Genomic DNA, 17,498 nt, shown 5'->3' on the forward strand with positions numbered 1-17,498 from the left:
CCCTGAGCACTGTGGCTTGCTTTTATTCTGCTGAGAGCTAATGTCCTTTGCTTTGGGCTGGTTGCTTGCTCCTTCCTCAGCCCCCAGGAATCTGGCAACACTGGCCTTAGCTCAGTGCCTGCTGCTCTAGGGGACCGCAGACCTGGTCTAAGCACCCTCCGCAGTGCTCTCTTGTGCGCGGCCCATGTCTTGCACAAGAGACCTGCATCCTTTGTAAGAGAGGAAAGATGCCTTTTTCCTCTCCTTTCCTCAGTTCTCGGTCCTGTAACAAAAGACAGATGAGCTAGAGAAAAGCACACACATTTATTTTAGGTAAGGTTTACATGACATTGGAGCCCTCGTAAGGAAATGAAGGCGGAAGAAGCAGCTAAACCCGAGTGATGGAACGCTGGGTTTGATGAAGAGTAGAGCGTAGCGGGAAAATGTGATAGGACAGAAAAGGGTCTAAGCTCTGAGACACGTGGACTGTTCGATCAGATTCCTTGGGGCATCCCTCTGTCTTTGGAGATGAGGGTTTCTCCTTCCTGTGGAGAGAGGGTCCCTCTCAAGGAAAGTTTTATGATCTGCTTCGGGGGAAGGTCAGAAAATCCTTCTTATCTGCTGTTTCTCAGTTTCCTTCAGCTGGAAGTATTCCATTTGCCAAGGTGCTATATTTTGAGGTAGCCCTTTCTGATCTCTGAAGGCGCTTCCCTTTGGCTCAGTTGGTGAAGAATCCGCCTGCAAGGCGGGAAACCAGGGTTCGATCCCTGGGTTGGGACAATCCCCTGGAGAAGGGAAAGGCTACCCACTCCAGTATTCTGGCCTGGAGAATCCCATGGACTGTATAGTCTATGGGGTCACACGGAGTCGGACACAATGGAGCAAGTTTCACTTTCTGATCTCAGATGTGAGGCAAATGTTGCAGCATGAAGCGGAGGTTGCCGCCTTTGGTGATCCTGACTGAGTCTTTTCCCTGGACTTGAGGTTTCCTGGATGGGAAGGGGGTTTCCACGCCTCTTCGTGACATGAGGTAGAGCAGGATTAGCAGAAGGCCAGCAGCTTCTGAAAGCTGTCCTCTGAACCTTGCTGCCGTGATTTGGATGACTTTTCAGCCACCTCGTTAGGAAACTGAATCTTGGTCCTGCACATCACTTGGGAATATTATCTGGTATCTGGTGCCTTAGAGTAAACATGTTTAGATGTACAGCTTCTCAGTGCGGGTACCAATTGATTGAACTTGCCCAGGAGATGAAACTTATTTGCCGTCTCTGCACTCAGCGTCCTGGCCACATAGATGTGATCTTTTCTTATTTTGGAATCCCTGTGCCCGAGCAAAGCACTTAAATCATTCATTTAGTTAGGAAGCTTTCTGTTGCAGCACGGTGCCAGGCCCCTGGGCATAGAGCAGTGAAAAACCCCACGGGTTCCTGCAGACAAGGAGTTTATATCCTGGTTGTGCCGTAAGACATTAAATGCGATTTATTTACAATTGTGAAAAAATGCTAGAAGGGAAGGGTGTTGTGAGAGAGATCCTCAGGAGAACCTTCCCTGTAGTGGCTGGCTCAGCAGAGGCTTTCCTGACGTCACTGGAGCTCAGAAGGGTCAGAATTACCGAGACAGAGGACCGAGGAGAGCAGGTCTGCTCTAGGCCATTGGTTCTCTACTGGAGTGATGTTGCTGCCTCACCCCCACCCTCTGAGGCATGTGGCAAAGTGTGGAGGTATTTTGGGTTGTCCTGACCGGGACATTTAGCCAGTCGAGGCTAGAGATGTTGCTAACACGCTACAAGGCACAGGACAGCCTCCCCCCACCCTCCCCCACCCCAAGCAAAGATGGTCCAGCCCCAAACATTGGTTGTGTCCCGCCTTGGAAACAGCACAAAGGTCTTGAAGTTAATGAAGCCCATGATGCTGGAGAGCAAGAGGACGTGGGATCTAGGGGAGGTTGGTGCAGTGGGTGGTGCCCTGTTGCCAGCCCTTGGTAGATACCATTCAAGGTTACTGTGTGCTGGCATCTGAGGAGAGGAGGTCAGGGATGCTGCCTGGGATCCTGTCCATTCCAGGATGCTGGACATCCTGTAACGGACAGGGCAGCCCCCACAGCAGAGTTGTCAGGCCCTACATGTCATAGTGCCGAAGCTGGGACAGCCTGCGTTAGAGGGAACAGGAATGGCTGCAGGGCCTCAGTCAGCGGCCTTGGACTAGGCTGGTGGTGGGCAGATTTGAGAGATTTGAGATTTGAGGGGTGGACAGATTTGAGAGATTTGGCAGGCAGAATCATCTGGCCTTTATGTTTCATTACGTGCCAGACACTGCTGATATCTTGGGATATAACTAAGCAAGACAGACAAAAGTTCATTCCCACACCCCAACTATAGGTACTCAGTGAATATTTGTTGAGTGAATACTTACAAGTATTTATTTTTGCTCACTGATTGTGATTGAGCCTGTGAGGAAAGGTGGTTTAAAAGAGATGCCTCAAGTATATGAGGCCCCTTGCATAGCGCCTGGTGCAGGGCGCCCAGTAAGTGCTAATTAAATGCCAGGTGCCACATCCTAGCGCTATTGTTCCCTTGACTACAATGCTGTCGGTAAGACAGCAGGGGACCTACCTTCTGAGCTGATGTCCAAGGTCACACTGAATCTCTTCTTAGAGACAGTAGAAAAGTTCACAGTGATTTCTTCACCTGAGGATGCTTTATAGTGGTTGATATGAAACCATAGGGGCCAAGTGCCATATTAGTTTAATACAGCCTGCACTTTACAGTGACATATGTTATTTTAGTTCCTTATGAAATGTAACAAACAAGTGTAGCTGTGATCAGTTAGGCATATTCATAATGTATCTTTTAAAGTCCTTACCGTCTTTAGATGACTTCAGTCTTGTGATCCACATGCAGTATCTTTAGCAGGTGATTAGTCAGCCTGTGTGTGATTCATACATACACTAAATTAAGCAAGGGAAAAAGTGGTCTTTCAGAAATGTTATATCTAAGCCACCATTGCTCTGGGGGAGGGTATGATTCTGTGATCAGACAAAACAAATTCTGTGATCGGACTAAAAACTGTGTTGCGCCCTTTAAAATTGCTTCCTAAAATTGTTTCTTCTTTTAGGTTCTAGTTTATCCCCCCTTCATTACCTCTTTCCATTAACTTCATTTCTGTTTCTTGACTAATTCTAAACTGGATAAAGTTTCTTTACCAAATTTTCCTGAGTCCATTCAGTGGAGGTACTCACCCTGGGCTAGGTACTGTACTGCCTAAAGACACAAAGATGGTTACTTTTCTTTTTTGCTGTTGAGGAACTAACTGTCCAGTCAGGCCAAGCAAACAAACTTAAGATGCACTGTGATAAATTTAGTCGAAGAGCTAGGCCTGGCTGTCAGGGGTTTTTCATCTGAGCTTGATCGTGAAGGCGATGGCTGAGGAAAGAAAGGGGAGCCCCCTTGGTACTCCCCAGCCCCCTTGTAAGTGAAGGAAGCCCTGGGTGTAAAGGTGTGGGATGAGAGGTAACTCTCACCTTCTAGAACAGAGGTGGTTCTTGTGGTGACCCAAGGACGAAAGAGCAGATAAAACCAAGGAGGGTCTTGGAATGCAGGAACAGAAAAACCAGACCCTTATCGTCCTTCCCTCCCCCGTGTGGTAACTCTTAATGGATTTCAGGTCCTCCTGAGCCACAGGGAGAAGGTATTTGCCTTACTCTTCCACCCCCCACCTAGTATATGTGCCTCATCCAATCAGCAAGTGACCCTCAAGACCCCCGTCCCACTCCTTGTTACCTGGGTATAAAAGTGGACCAAGGACCCCTGTTCAACGTCAGTTCTCGCTTGAGCTGGCCCGCTGTTCTAACAGCGCCTCCCACTCTAATAAACTTTATTTCCTTCTCATTCTGTCTAATGTCTGGAAACTCTTTTCCAACCTGCGCCCGGACCACGACAGTTCTGAAGGGCCGCAGCAGCGTAGCCGGGAGTGATGCTGGAGAGGCAGGCAGTGGCCGGGTTAGGACTTGCCTGGAGAGTGACTCCAAAGAATCTGGATTCCTCCTGAAGAAAATGGGGGCCATTCAAACAGTTTTAAGCAAGAGAGCCATGAGTCAGATCTGTGTTTAGAACAGTGGTTCTGAGGTAGCACGGATGGTGAATTGCAGGTGGGCCGAGAGCTGGGAGCTGGAACCTGGGGGGTGTAATAGGGATCCAGGAGATCCTGCCGCACTGGGTGTGGTGTGCAGAGTCAGCGGGCTTTGCATGTTGACTTTTACAATTATTTATTTTGGGCCGCACTGGGTCTTTGTTGCTGCGCACAGACTCTTCTCTCGTTGGGGTGCACGGGCTCCTCACTGTGGCGGCTTCTCTCGTTGAGGAGCACAGGCTCCGGGGCCAGCAGGCTCCAGTGGTTGTGGCACATAGGTCTTAGTTGCCCCAAGGCATGTGGGATCTTCTGGACCAGGGATCGAACCCCCGTCCCCTGCGTTGGCAGGCGGAGTATTAACCACTGGACCAAGAGGGAAGTCCCAGTCCCTGGCTTAAAATGAAAATTATTCCTTCTCTGGGATGTGCAGATCGGAGGGGAGTTGGCTCCTCTGGGTTGGGCTTGGCTGGCTCTGCCCCACATGTGTTTCATCCTCCTGGGACCAGCGGGCCAGCCTGGGCATGTTCTTCTCAGGGCAGTGGTAAAGGCACAAAACCCAGGCAGATACTTGCAAACCTGCCTGAGGCTGAGACTCAGAATTGGGGCATTCACCTTCTTTTTGTTCTATGAACACATCAGATTTGTGTCCCTCTTAGGACCCTGGCACTGTTGTCAGCCTGGAGAGCACTGTCCGCAGACCCCCGTGTCCCACATGTCTCAGCTCAGGAGCTCCTTGGATGGGCCTTCCCCACCACCCAGCCAGAGCAGCCTCTTCTCCTAGGTCATTGTTCTATAGTCCCATGTTCTTCTTTTTTAAAACAGTGCTTAGTTTCAGTCTGAAAATGTTTGTGTGTGTATTTAATGTCTCCTCTCTCTCTCTCCCCTCCCCAGTATGTAAGGTCTGTAGGAGGAGGGTTTGTCTTATTCACCACTGTATCCTCAGCCCCTGGAATAGAGCCTGGCACTAAGGTGGAATGCAGAGAGATACTTTTTTCCTAGTATCTAAACTTGGAAAGGTCCCCTGAGTGATCAGTGTCTAAAGTGAACCTTAATGGAAAATATATAGGTTTAGTTGATATTAGTTGATATGTAATTATATTAGGGTTCTTCAGAGAAATGAAACCAATAGGATGTATGTATATATGTACATGCATGCTTGTGGGCACGTGTGTGTGTGTGTGTGTGTGTGTGTGTGTGTGTGTGGAAACAGGCTTATATGGAATTGACTCACAGGATTGTGAAGGCTGACAGGTCTCCAGGTTCTGCATTAGCAAGACCCAGGAGGCCAGGGATGTAGCTCCAGTCCAAGTCCAAAAGGCCCAGGAACCAGAGAAGCCAGTGGTGTAGTTCCTGCCTGAAAGTTGGCTGCACAGAGACCCAGGGAGAGCTGATGTTTCAGTTCAAGTTCGAAGGCAAGAAGGCTGGTGTTATGGCTCAATGCAGTCAGAGCAGAAGATATTCTCTCATACTCAGCTTTTTTGTTCTATTTAGGCCATCAACTGATTAGGTGAGGCTCATCTACATTAGGAAGGAGGGCAAACTGCTTTACTAGTCTAATTTCACCTGGAAATACCCTAGTTGAAGAAGTTTCCTTCTATTCCTAATTTGCTGAGGTTTTTATTTATTTATTTTAAGTAAAAAATGGGTTTTGAATTTTGTCAAATACTCTTCCTGTATCTATTGATAGGATCATAAGATTTTTCTTCTTTTGCCTATGAATATGATGGATTACGTTAATTGATTTTGAAATGTTGAACCAGCATTCAAAAACGTGTGTCTAGAATAAATCCCACTTGGTTATATTATATGATTCTTTTTCTGCATTGTTAGATTTTATTTCATAACAGATTTTCACATCTATATTCTTGAAAGTTATCAGTTTGTAGTTTTCCTTATTGAATGAATTAGAAGGAATTCACTCTGGTTCTGTTTTTCTGGAAGAAATTGTAGAGAATTGGTGTCATTTCTTCCTTGAATGTTTGGTAGAATTCACCAGTGAACCCATCTGGGCCTGTTGCTTTCTGATTTGGAAGGTTATTACTCATTGATTCAAATTATTTAATAAATAGAGGCTATTCAGATTATATATTTCTCCTTGTTTGAGCTTTGGTAGATTGTATCTTTTAAGTATATGGTCCATTTCATCTAAGTTTTCAAGTCTGTGATTGTAGAATCGTTCATAATGTTCCTTTATTACTCCTTTGGGAGGAGTATTGTAGTGATTTCCAAAATCCTGTGGTAAAACACAAACAACAAAATTTGTTTTAATGATTTAAATTTAATTTAAATTTAACAAATTAACAAATTTAAATTTGTTAAATTTCATTTAACAAAATTTTAATGATTTTTAAAATTAATTATTTGGCTGCACAGGGTCTTAGTTAAAATAGATCTAGTTCCCTGACCAGGGATCACACAGGCCACCTGTATTGGGAGACTGGAGTCTTAGCCACTGAACCACCAGGGGAGTCCCATTTTAATAATTTTTAAATGTATCAACAGCTCCATGGCATTAATTACATTTACTTTGTTGTGTAATGGTTACTACTGTCTGTTTGCAAATGGTATCCATCACCCCAAACAGAAACTTGGTAGTAAGTAGTAACTCTGTATTCTTCCCTTGCCCCCTGGGAACCTCTCGTCACTTCCTGTCTTTATGGATTTGCCTATTCTGGACATTTTATATAATGGATATTTCACACAGTATTTGTCTTTTCTTATTCTGGAGCTTCTGCTTGTTTTTCAGTGTTCTGAGGGGATGAGAGATTGGAGTTGCCACTCTGCTATTTTGCTGAGGTTCTGTTCCAGGATGATAGTTTTGGTGGTTGTTTTTTTCACGTAATATTTCATCAGACATTTTACCATTTAACTAGTCTGTGTGTTCTATAAAGGAAGACCTTTTGTTTTGGTTATTGCCGTGTGTCAGAATTTGGAATGGTGCCACATAATATCCGCTCGTTGACTGTAGCAGTGTAAAAACTGCATAATTTTTAACAGCTTCGTAATATTTCTGTGACTGTACCTTGATTTACTTACCCAGTTACCTATTGCTTAATTTTTAAAACTGCCTTCAGGTTTTATTTATACAAGTAACAGTGATTATCCTCATATTTGTACAGAAGCCTTTGGGTACACCTGTGTTGATTTTCCTGGCATGTATTTCTAGAAGTGGAATTAGCCAGAACAAAAGACACGGGCATTTCTTTGGTCCTTTGAATCATATTGCTAATTGCCCCTCAGGAAAGGGTTTTTTAAAATGACTTTACAGCTATTTAAAAATATATAACATTCTTCTTGCCTAATTTATGACTTTGCAAAGCAAACTCATAAAAAGAACTCTGCTTGGTGAATTTTAAAAAATGTTTTTATCCAAGTAACAGTATGAGATTAAAATTCGGTTGTTGGTGGAGGTACGTTGCAGTAAGCACCGTAAGCAGATATTTTGTAAAACTTCTTGTCTCATTTCACTATAAACTTTTTTATGACAATTAAATTTTACCAAAATAAAGAGGGAAAAAAAAAACACCTCAACTTAGTTTGACTAATTTTGACTTCTTGTTATAATAGAAATATTTACCAGGTTCAATTACACTTTTATTTATACTTCGGATATATTTTTTACATGATATATTGTAATTGTTTCATATTTGTCTCCCTAATAGGCTGTGAGTCCCTTGAAGGACTAAATATGTTCAGTGTTCTTTCATTGTCTTAATACCTTTTATTTCCTTTAGTACTTTGTAATTATTAGAATAGATGGATTTATATCAGCTCACTTGATTTTTTTTATAACAACACCTTATGGGATAAAGGATTATTATCTTAATTTTACATTTGGAACTTACAGGGCTATAAGTGTCCTGTCTAAAATCACAGAACTGGGGGCTGAGGTCCAGGCCTCCTTTTGTGACCAGAACTTAACCTTTAAGGAATGAATACCTGCAGTGCTGTCCAGAGCACTCTGCGCCGGGTGGAAATGGTTGGTAGTCGTGAGCTGTCCAGCCCAGTAGCCACTGACCGCCTGGGCTGGCGGGCGTGAAGTATGTCTAGTCTGACTAATGTGCTGAGTTTTAAATTCAACCTAGTCTTCATTTAAATAACTATGTGTGGCCAGCGGGGTAGCATTTTTTTGGACAGTGCAGGTCTAAACTCCCAGATAGAGTAACTGTTTAGCTGGGAGGGCACTGGGTTTAAAGTCCGCCCCCGTACATTCTGTGATCCCGTAACCTCTGAACTATAAGACAAGTGAACCTGCATATATGTGCCCAGGAAATTGGTTTGAATACTTCTGAAACCATCTTTGGTATGGTTGTTATTTTTTTTTTTTCCCTTTTACATTTATTCAAGTGTGGTTGAGGAGATTATTTTTCCCCCATTTAGATAAAACTTTTTATAGTAAAGTGTGCTGTCAAAGGTTTAACATTCTTAATTCTGTGTTTTATTTCCTTTTTAAATAGTTTTTTTATTTTCTTGTTTATTTTATTTATTTGACTGTGTCCGGGCTTTGTTGTGGCATGCAGGATCTTCCTGCAGCACCTGGACTCTATTTGAGGTGCCCAGGCTTAGTTGTTCCGTGGTATATGGGATCTTAGTTCTCCAACCAGGGATCAAACCCACGTCCCCTGCGTTCCAGGGAGGATTCTTAACCACTGGACCACCTGGGACATGGAAAGACTTAATTCTGTGTTTTAATACAAGTTCCTTTATTATTTTGTCTCCTCTCCCCTCAGTGGCAGTCCTTTCTCTTTGCTGCTTTTTTTTTTGTTCTTAGTTCCCTGACCAGGGAGTTGAACCCAGCCCCTTGGCAGTGAAAGCTGAGTCCTGACCACTGGGCCACCAGGGAACCTCAGCTTTCTCTCCTGAGAAAAGGAGAGATTTCGTTAAGCTTTTATAATGAACCCTGTCCTTGATTATTCCTTTTCTCCAACAGTAATCTATTTTAACCTGTGTTCATTTAAAAGCTGAACAGTAAATATTCATAAATCATTTCATGCAAGTCAATGAGTAATCCTTAACAGGATGTCTGCTCCCTGAGAACAGAGCCTTGGGTCCCCTTTTATGCCCTTTAAAATGGTCAACAAATGCGTGTTGTGTATCTGATTCTGTGAAGAATTCACAAAAGGTAGAAGTGGTCTAGGAAGGTATCTTTGAATTTAATTAATGTTTGAGTAAGTAGTGGTCATGCGTCTTAGGTTTGGATCACTTCCAGTATGTGAAAAAGGGAAACCACTCCAGTTTTAATAACCATTCAGTGCCTAGTATGAAATGGCTTAGTCTCTTGTTTTATTTAGCCACTTTGTGTTGAGAAATGAGATGAGTTGATTGTGTCCTCCCAAAATCTACCAGCTGAAACTTTATTCCCAGTGTGATGGTATTAGGAGGTGAGGACTTTGGTGATTAAGTCATGAGGGTGGAGCCCCTATGTGTGGGATTAGTGCCCTTATAAAACAAACCCCAGAGAGCTCCCTTGCCCCTTCCAACACATGAGGTGACACAGCATGAAGACAGCCAGGAAGCAGGCCCTCACCAAACAGCAATCTGCCAGCACCTTCATCTTAGTCTTCGCAGTCTCCAGAACCGTGAGAAGTTGTTGTTTACGAGCCACCCCGTCTGTAGTTTTCTGTCAGAGAAGCTCTAATGGACTGAGGCAGGAAAATGAGCATGTTTCATCAAATGTGATTAGAAAACTGGTGATGAGCAGATTTGACTTTCTGATTGGTATCAAAGGAGAAGGTCAATTAGTGAAAAAAAAAAAAAAAATAGAATATCTCTTATGTTATCTTGGTCTCTCATTTAGCGCCTCTTAATGCAAAGTATATTTGGTTCTCAGAAACTGTGAAGAACTTGTAATTTAGGAATAGTATAAACTTCTGATGTGATTATCAACGAATGAAAATCTCTGTCAGAGTTACTTAGAGTTCTTGCTGCTTGAGATTGGAGAGCCTCAGCATCTTAAGTTTTATAAGATTGCATGTCACATTTCGACACTTCAGATGCTGAGAAGGCGACGTGTGTTTTAATGGAGAGAGTTTTGCATCCTTGTGTGCTGCCATCCCTGTACCTCCAGCCTTTAGCTTTTACCTTGACTCTTTGGGACTGGATCTGAAAGCAGGAAATTCTGGTGGGAAACCATGGAGTGGTAACCTGTTCTAAGGTGTTTTGTCTTATAAAACTAGTAGCCGTAATCACTCATTCTAGAAAGTTTTATTAATTTTGTGCCAGGCACTGTGCAAGGTTGTGGGACTAAAGACAAGAGAAAGAGATCAAGTTCCTGGATTTGAGTTGCTCACAGAGGTGTAGACAGATATTTAAACAAGTGAACAGCTTGTATTGTATGTAGCATGTAAACGCTGTCTCTAAGAGACCTGCGAGCAGTTGGCAGGAGTATTGTGCAGCCCTGTTGGATCTGCATGCTTCATCAAACAATCTTGTGAACTGGGTGCGGTTGCTATCCTCATTCTACAGAAGAAAAAATTGAAAATGGAGCAGTGCCCTGGATTTTATTATTAAATGCCAGATTTAAACTCTTGTCTTCTGATTGTAAATCTTATGATCCTTGCATTGTATACTGGTTCCCTTCTTAGTAATTACTTTCCTCCTTCCCTTTTTAAAAAAAGGTTTATTTTTCTTTATTTATTTGGGTGCCCTGAGCCTTAGTTGCCGCCTGCGGGATCTTTAATCATGGCATGTGGGATCTAGTTCCCTTGACCAGGGATCGAACCAGTTCCTCTGTATTGGAAGCTCAGAGTCTTAGCCACTGGACCACCTGGGAAGTCCGCCTTCTTCCTTTCCTTGACTGGGAAACCCCCAAAGGATTACAGAGCTCACACTTCATTCTCTATGATCCTACCACAGGCGTGCATTCGGTCCTCTTCCGGGACCATCAAAGTCATCAGCAAAAGTGTGCACCAGTTTTAAGACTGAAGAAAGTTTTACCAACTGAAAATTTTAGCATTTGTGGGCAAAAACTAGCTAAAGGACTATTACACACTATACAAATGTTAAGGAGAAACACAACTTTCATTACGTGACTTGTGGTTATTTATAAACATGCTAGGGAAAGTTTTGGGCCATTGAATTAGGGATGGTAAACATACCAGTTTCAGCTGGTTAAATGCCCACACTCATGAATGTGTATTTGACAAAGCTGGCTCTGTGTAAGCAAGCATTGGCGGGGCAGCCGGGGGGCAGCCGGGCAACGCTCAGAGAGCCTGGGCCAGGCTGAGCAGGAGCATGGACCGTGGACTTGGGGTGATTAAATCTCGGCTCCTCTGCACACACTGCTTCTTGGCCTGGAGCTTCTCTTGGGTCCTTGTAGTCCCTGCCTCACAGTTGGTAGCTTGTTGCAGGGATTCATTTGAGAGGGAGGGCGTGCGGGCACGATGGAGCTGGTGAGTGTGTGTGCACCCTTTCTCTGCAGGCAGCTCGCTAAGACTCACTTTTGCTGCCATGTTGTAAAACTAACCAGCTATTGATCTTGAATACCTTGGATGCCATGATTATTAAAATGGAGTCATAAAAGTAAAAAACATTTCGAATTAGTAGAGTAAACTACCTTTAGATGATTTTTAGATAAATTATTTGTTAATAATACATTGTTTATATGTTACTTCAGAGCTCATGTAGTATTTTAATAAATAGCATTTTTGAGAAGAATAGTGTAGGGGTGTGTGTGTGTGTCTGTGTGGAATAGCTCAAAATGGCAAGTAGGACATTTTTTGAAGGTCAGTGTTGTATCTTGTATTTTTATCACATGAGTTTCCCATAAAATTTTTGCATTACTACCAATATAATGTTTCAAATGTCTTGCCGTTATAAAAGTGTTGTTCAGGAAGTTACGCTTGCTTACCCTTGTTTTTTAGCAAAATAGCTGGCCTTTCATATCTGTGTGCCTGTCGTTGGTTTGGTGCTGTTTGATATCCAAGGTGGAACCCATTTCTCCTCCTGGGAGTTGCGAGTCCAGCGGGACAGGCCAGCTGTTTGCCCAGCATGCTCCCTGGGCATACCTTCTGTTTGCCCACATCAGGGGAGAGTCTCCATCCTGCCCTGGCAGCACAGTGGATTGATGAAATAGATTGAGTATTCAGTTTCTAGCTGAGGAAGTTGAGGCCCACACATTTCTAGCTTACCCAGCATTTCACAGCTCCCAGGCCAGAGAGCAGGGATGTTCTCTTAGGAGTCTCCCAAGTTCTCAGATCCAGCCTTCTCTTATGTCACTTCTGCAGTAGCTAGGTAATATTTACTAAGAAGAAAATGGTATATAATGTGCTGGGAATGAGTTTATAGTTAACAGAATTGTAAGTCATTCTCTGCCCTCAGGCAGTTTGGCCTGTCAAGATACTAACATGGGATGAAAGGCAAATAGCAATAAAAAAGCTAAATGACGCAAGGCCAGAGGTTTTACAAGGCAGTGGACAACTGATTTCCAAATAAGTGGTAGAGCTAGAAGTTATTCAGAGTTCTGAGAAGGAAGCATTCAGATTGGGCTGAGAATATGGAAAGGCTTTTTGCCAGAACAGAGGCTTGATTTTACAATAGTCGGTGTTTCTCTAACCTATTTGTCTTTTGTTTACTGCTAATAATTGCTGAAAACCATCTAATTCCACGTGTAAGTCTTTTTTTTTTTTTTTTGGCTTCCTTGTTGTTTGGAATGTGTTTGTAAGGTGTATATATAGAACAAACAATTTTATAATTGCGCAGATTTCTACTCTTGATAGTATTAAGAAAATAATTTGACACTAACCCTTAGATGAATTTTATTTGATTTACAAGTTTCCTTTTTTCATTCTTCAGACAGCATAATACTCATTCATCTAAAAAGTTTGGAAAGATTTTCATAATGATGTTTACTTGACAGGAATAGCAGAAAGGGAAATGGTTATGATGGGAGAGAATCAAGTTCAAATGTTGATGGGCTTAGGACCAAGAACAGAAGACCCAGAGAGGAGGTGAGGACAGGGAGAGACCCAGTGTCCTTATGGAGCTGACATGTGGGCATAGGAGGACCCTGTGATAGCCACACAGTTGGGTACCTCCTTAAGTCTTAACTTTAGGAATGGCAGGGATTTCAAAGACCGTTTGGTCAGGCCCCCTTCATTATACAGATGAAGGGATAGCCAAAAAGGCTAAATAATTTGCTCAGAGTCACTCATGTGCTTCCCAGGGGATGCTAGTGGTAAAAAACCCCGCCTGCCAATGCAGGAGACGAAAGAGTCGCAGGCTTGATCCCTGGGTTGCGAAGATCCCCAGGAGGAGGGCATGGCAACCCACTCCAGTCTTCTTTGCCTAGAGAACCCCATGGCCAGAGAGGAGCCTGGGGTGCTATGGTTTCTAGGGTTGCAAAGAGTTGGACACGACTGAAGTAGCTTAGCACACATGCATGCAGAGGTCACTCAAAGTGACAGAGCTGGGATGAAAACCCGCATCCCAAGTAATAACCCAGCATTCCTTCCATCTCCCCCAAGGTCTGAGAGTGGAGAACTCTGCACTAGAAGAGTGTTCCTAAGTGTGTTAGAGAAGGACCCTTCACTGTTGCTGTTCTTTCCAACACACTAGAGTGGTTTGGAGATGGAGAGATTAATTTATCTGATGAAGGAAGGCACGTTGTGTTCACACAGAGCACACCAGCGTTGCCCAGACATTGGTGAAGCTCATGCTCTCTGCTGTTTTCGCCCCACCTTCCAGGTGGCCCTGCTAACTGAGGACAATTATATTGAGCTTTATTTTTTCTTATTTTACGAGAAAAATAGATATACTGGTTGTCCTTTTGCAAGCTACAGAGGAGTATTGATGGAGAATGGCTTCCTTTTGAGCTCATAAGCTGATACAGATACATACAATTGTATTACTGAATATAGATACATAGCCTATTATATATGTAGCAAAACAGATGGCGTTTCTTAGCTATGTGCCTGTCATTGGTTCGGTGCTGTTCGGTATCCAAGGTAGAGCCCATTTCTCCTCCTCTGGGAGTCTGCAAGTCCAGGTGGGCGGGCCAGTTGTATGCACTTACAGCCTCATGTACACCGAGACTAAAGCAGGACTGGCCAGCTCTCATCCCCTGTCCACTTGCTCCTCCCATGTCATTAAGTGGCCCTAGTCTGTGTTCAGTTACTCATTTCAGAAACGCTGGAAACCTTGCGATCGCCTTGATTCTCTTCCTCCCCTTCACTCCCCTCTCCCCCATCTGGGAACAGATCCCTCCACTGTTCCTTGTTTCCCAGATGAACTGCTGACGGACTTCCGTGTATCCTTTAAGACCCTGCTGATGTTGCTTCTTCAGGGCAGTCTTTCCCGGTGTCTTTCTGGAAAGAGTCAGGTGCTCCCTCAGTGCGGCTGTAGCCTGCAATAAAGTTCTTTATTAAAAATAATCAACTGTAGTTCTTTGAAGTCAGGTAACTTAGCTTAATTCTCTTTGTAAATATGGTACCAGGCACATTAGACTCAACACACTTTGAAATTAGTTGTTTTATTTATTTTTTGATTTTTTATTTTTCAAAAAAGTTTTTTTTGGCTGTGCTGTGCAGCATTCAGAATCTTAGTTCCCTCCTCTGGGGTTGAACCTGTGTTCCCTGCGGTGGCAGTGTGGAGCCTTGACTGCTAGACCGCCAGGGAAATCCCTAAAATCAGTTGTTTTTGAAGCAGTGCTTCGAGTGGGAGAGTTAATTTGTGGTGTTTATGAAACATCCCAGTGAAGGGAGGTTGTGAAGGCAGGCAGAGGCCAGGTCTTGGAAAGTCTGAATGCCACAGAAGAAGCCAGTAGCAGCTATAGCTCATGAAGGTCCACTGGGCCTTCAGTGGAGCCAGATGGCGTGTGACTGCACTCTGGCCAATAAAAATGGAAGGGGTAGGTGCAGCTCCTGAAAGTCTCCTCAGAAGAGGGGCTCGTCTTCCCTCGCTCTCTCTTCTGTCGGCTGGAGTGAAATCTAAGTGCCCGGGGCTCTCCCGGTCATCATAGTGTATCAGGGCCACATCCTAGGGTTGGTAGAGCGGGACCCCAGAAGAAGCCTTGGCAAGAGCGAAGGCCTTCCCGGAAGAGGAGCAGAATGAAAGGGCGCATTAAAAGGTCAGAGAGGTGGGATTGAGCTGGCAAAGGAGGCTGAAAGGGAGCCACCAGAGTGATGCGTGGAAAACCAAGAAAGTGGTTCAAGGAGGAGGCACTGGGTGACGCTGCCAGCTGAGTCAGATCGCAACCAGGAAATTGTCATTGGGTTTGACAGCTTGGAAGCCTTGGTAAGGCCAGTGAAGGGGTGAGAACGAAGTGGGGTTGGCGTGGCTGGAGGATGGATAGGAGATGTCTCTCTGAAGATAGCTGCCCTTAAAGAGAAAGTTCTGGGTAGAGTGACTTAAGATGGAGGGGGTTTGGAGGGGAGGGAACATTTCCCTGAGATGCTGGAATATGCCGATATGCTAATAGAATAACCTTATTGAGAGGGAAAGAGAGAGGAGGCAAGGTCTTGAGAAGATGAGGTGTTGAGATCCAGACAGAGATTGGGTGTTTGCAAGGACGGGGGACACGTTCACGTGTGAGGCAGGTTTACAGATGTGGGGTGCACCCATGAGGGAGCGCCTATCCAAAGCTTTCCATTTCCTCCTGAAGTGTTGAGCAAGGTCAGCTGAAAGCTCACAGGCTGTGAGGTCACCATCCCCCGTGTCTTGTCCAGCTCTTCTGTTGTAGCTCGTGTTCTGTGCTGTGAAAAGCTCCCCGTGTTTTGGATGGATCGTGTAGCTGCCTTGAAGACCTCCAGGGCCCCCGTTTCCCACGGCATGCACGGCAGGCCACCTTCAGGGCCCGGCTCCCTTTCCCCGGCCCCATCTCTCTTTAGGTGCTGCCTGTGATCCAGCCAAAACCAGCGGAACAGTTGCCCTCAAACAACCCCCATTGCTGCCTGCCAGCCTTTGAACATGCCCTCCTGCACTGAACATGCTTTCCTGGCACTGACCTTTTCTCCCTACCTGTGAACTCGTTCTCCAAGACCCAGTCCTCATATCACAATGCACTAAATCCCTTTGACTCCCCTCCCCCTTCCACCGGCCAGAAGCTGGGGCTTTTATTTACATAATTATATAACTATCCTTTTGAATTTTTTTAAATTTTATTTTTTGGTATATGCCACATGGTATGTAGGATCTTAGTCCCCCAGCCAGGAATCAAACCCATGGCCCCCATGCACTGGAAGCACAGTCTTAGCCACGGGACCCCCGGGGCAGTCCCTAACTATCCTTGTAGCTTATTCATTTGGATGGAGCACAGTATGGGGCAGGCACTGAGTGAATGGATGAAGTTTGACTGCTTTACCTGTTTCTTTAGCAATTCTTTATTAAAAAAATTTTTTTAATGGAAATATAGTTGATTTACAATGTTAATTTCTACTGTACAGCAAAGTGATTCGGTTATGCATTTATATACATATACATTCTTCTAAAAATTCTTTTCCATTTTGGTTTATCATAGAATATTGACTCTAGTTCCCTGTGAGTGAAGTTGCTCAGTCGTGTCCAACTCTTTGCAACCCCATGGACTGTAGCCTATCAGGTTCCTCCATCCATGGGATTTTCCTAGGCAAGAGTACTGGAGTGGGTTGCCATTTCCTTCTTCAGGGGAATCTTCCTGACCCAGGGATTGAACCCGGGTCTCCTGCATTGTAGGCAGAGGCTTTTATCATCTGAGCCACCAGGGAAGACCGTGTCTGACTTTTTGCAACCCCATGGACTGTAGCCTATCAGGCTCCTCCATCCATGGGATTTTTCCAGGCAAGAGTCCTGGAGTGGGTTGCCATTTCCTCCTCCAGGGGATCTTCCTGACCCAGGGATCGAACCCAGGTCTCCCACATTGTAGGCAGACACTTTACCGGCTGAGCCACCAGGGAAGCCTCTCTTAGTTCCCTGTGCTATAGAGTAAACCTTTGTTGTTTACCTGTTCTGTTTATATCCTCTGACCGAAACTCCCACTCCATCTGTCTCCCACCCGCTCCCTCTTGGCAAACACAGGTCTGTCTCCATGTCTGTGAGGCTGTTTCTGTTTCATAAAAGTGCGTTTGTGTCATATTTTAGATTCCACATATATATGTGTGTGTGTGTGTGTGTGTGTGTGTATGTATATATATGATGTTATATAGTATTTGCCTGCCTTTTTCTGACTTACTTTACTTGGTATGAAAATCCCTAGTTCCATCCATATTGCTGCAGATGGCGTTACTTTGTTGCTTTTTTATTGCTGAGTAGTACTCCATGGTGTGTGTGCGTGTGTGTGTGTGTGTGTGTGTGTGTGTGTGTGTAAAACTGCATTTTTCTATCCATGCATCTGTTAAAGGATATTAGGTTTTCCAGTCTTGACTATTGTAAATAGTGCTGTTGTGAACACACTGTGCATGTATATTTTTGAATTATACT

The 17,498-nt window shown here is 44.2% G+C and overlaps 1 protein-coding gene across 2 annotated transcripts in view; it reads left to right on the forward strand.

The window, feature by feature from the left end:
- The window catches only part of GNPTAB (N-acetylglucosamine-1-phosphate transferase subunits alpha and beta), a 78,859-nt gene that overhangs the window by 12,201 nt on the left and 49,160 nt on the right, over positions 1 to 17,498 (forward strand). The gene's annotated exons all lie outside the window — the stretch shown is intronic.

Source organism: Cervus elaphus, chromosome 22, assembly GCF_910594005.1.
Source record: "Cervus elaphus chromosome 22, mCerEla1.1, whole genome shotgun sequence".
Classification (NCBI taxonomy): domain Eukaryota; kingdom Metazoa; phylum Chordata; class Mammalia; order Artiodactyla; family Cervidae; genus Cervus; species Cervus elaphus.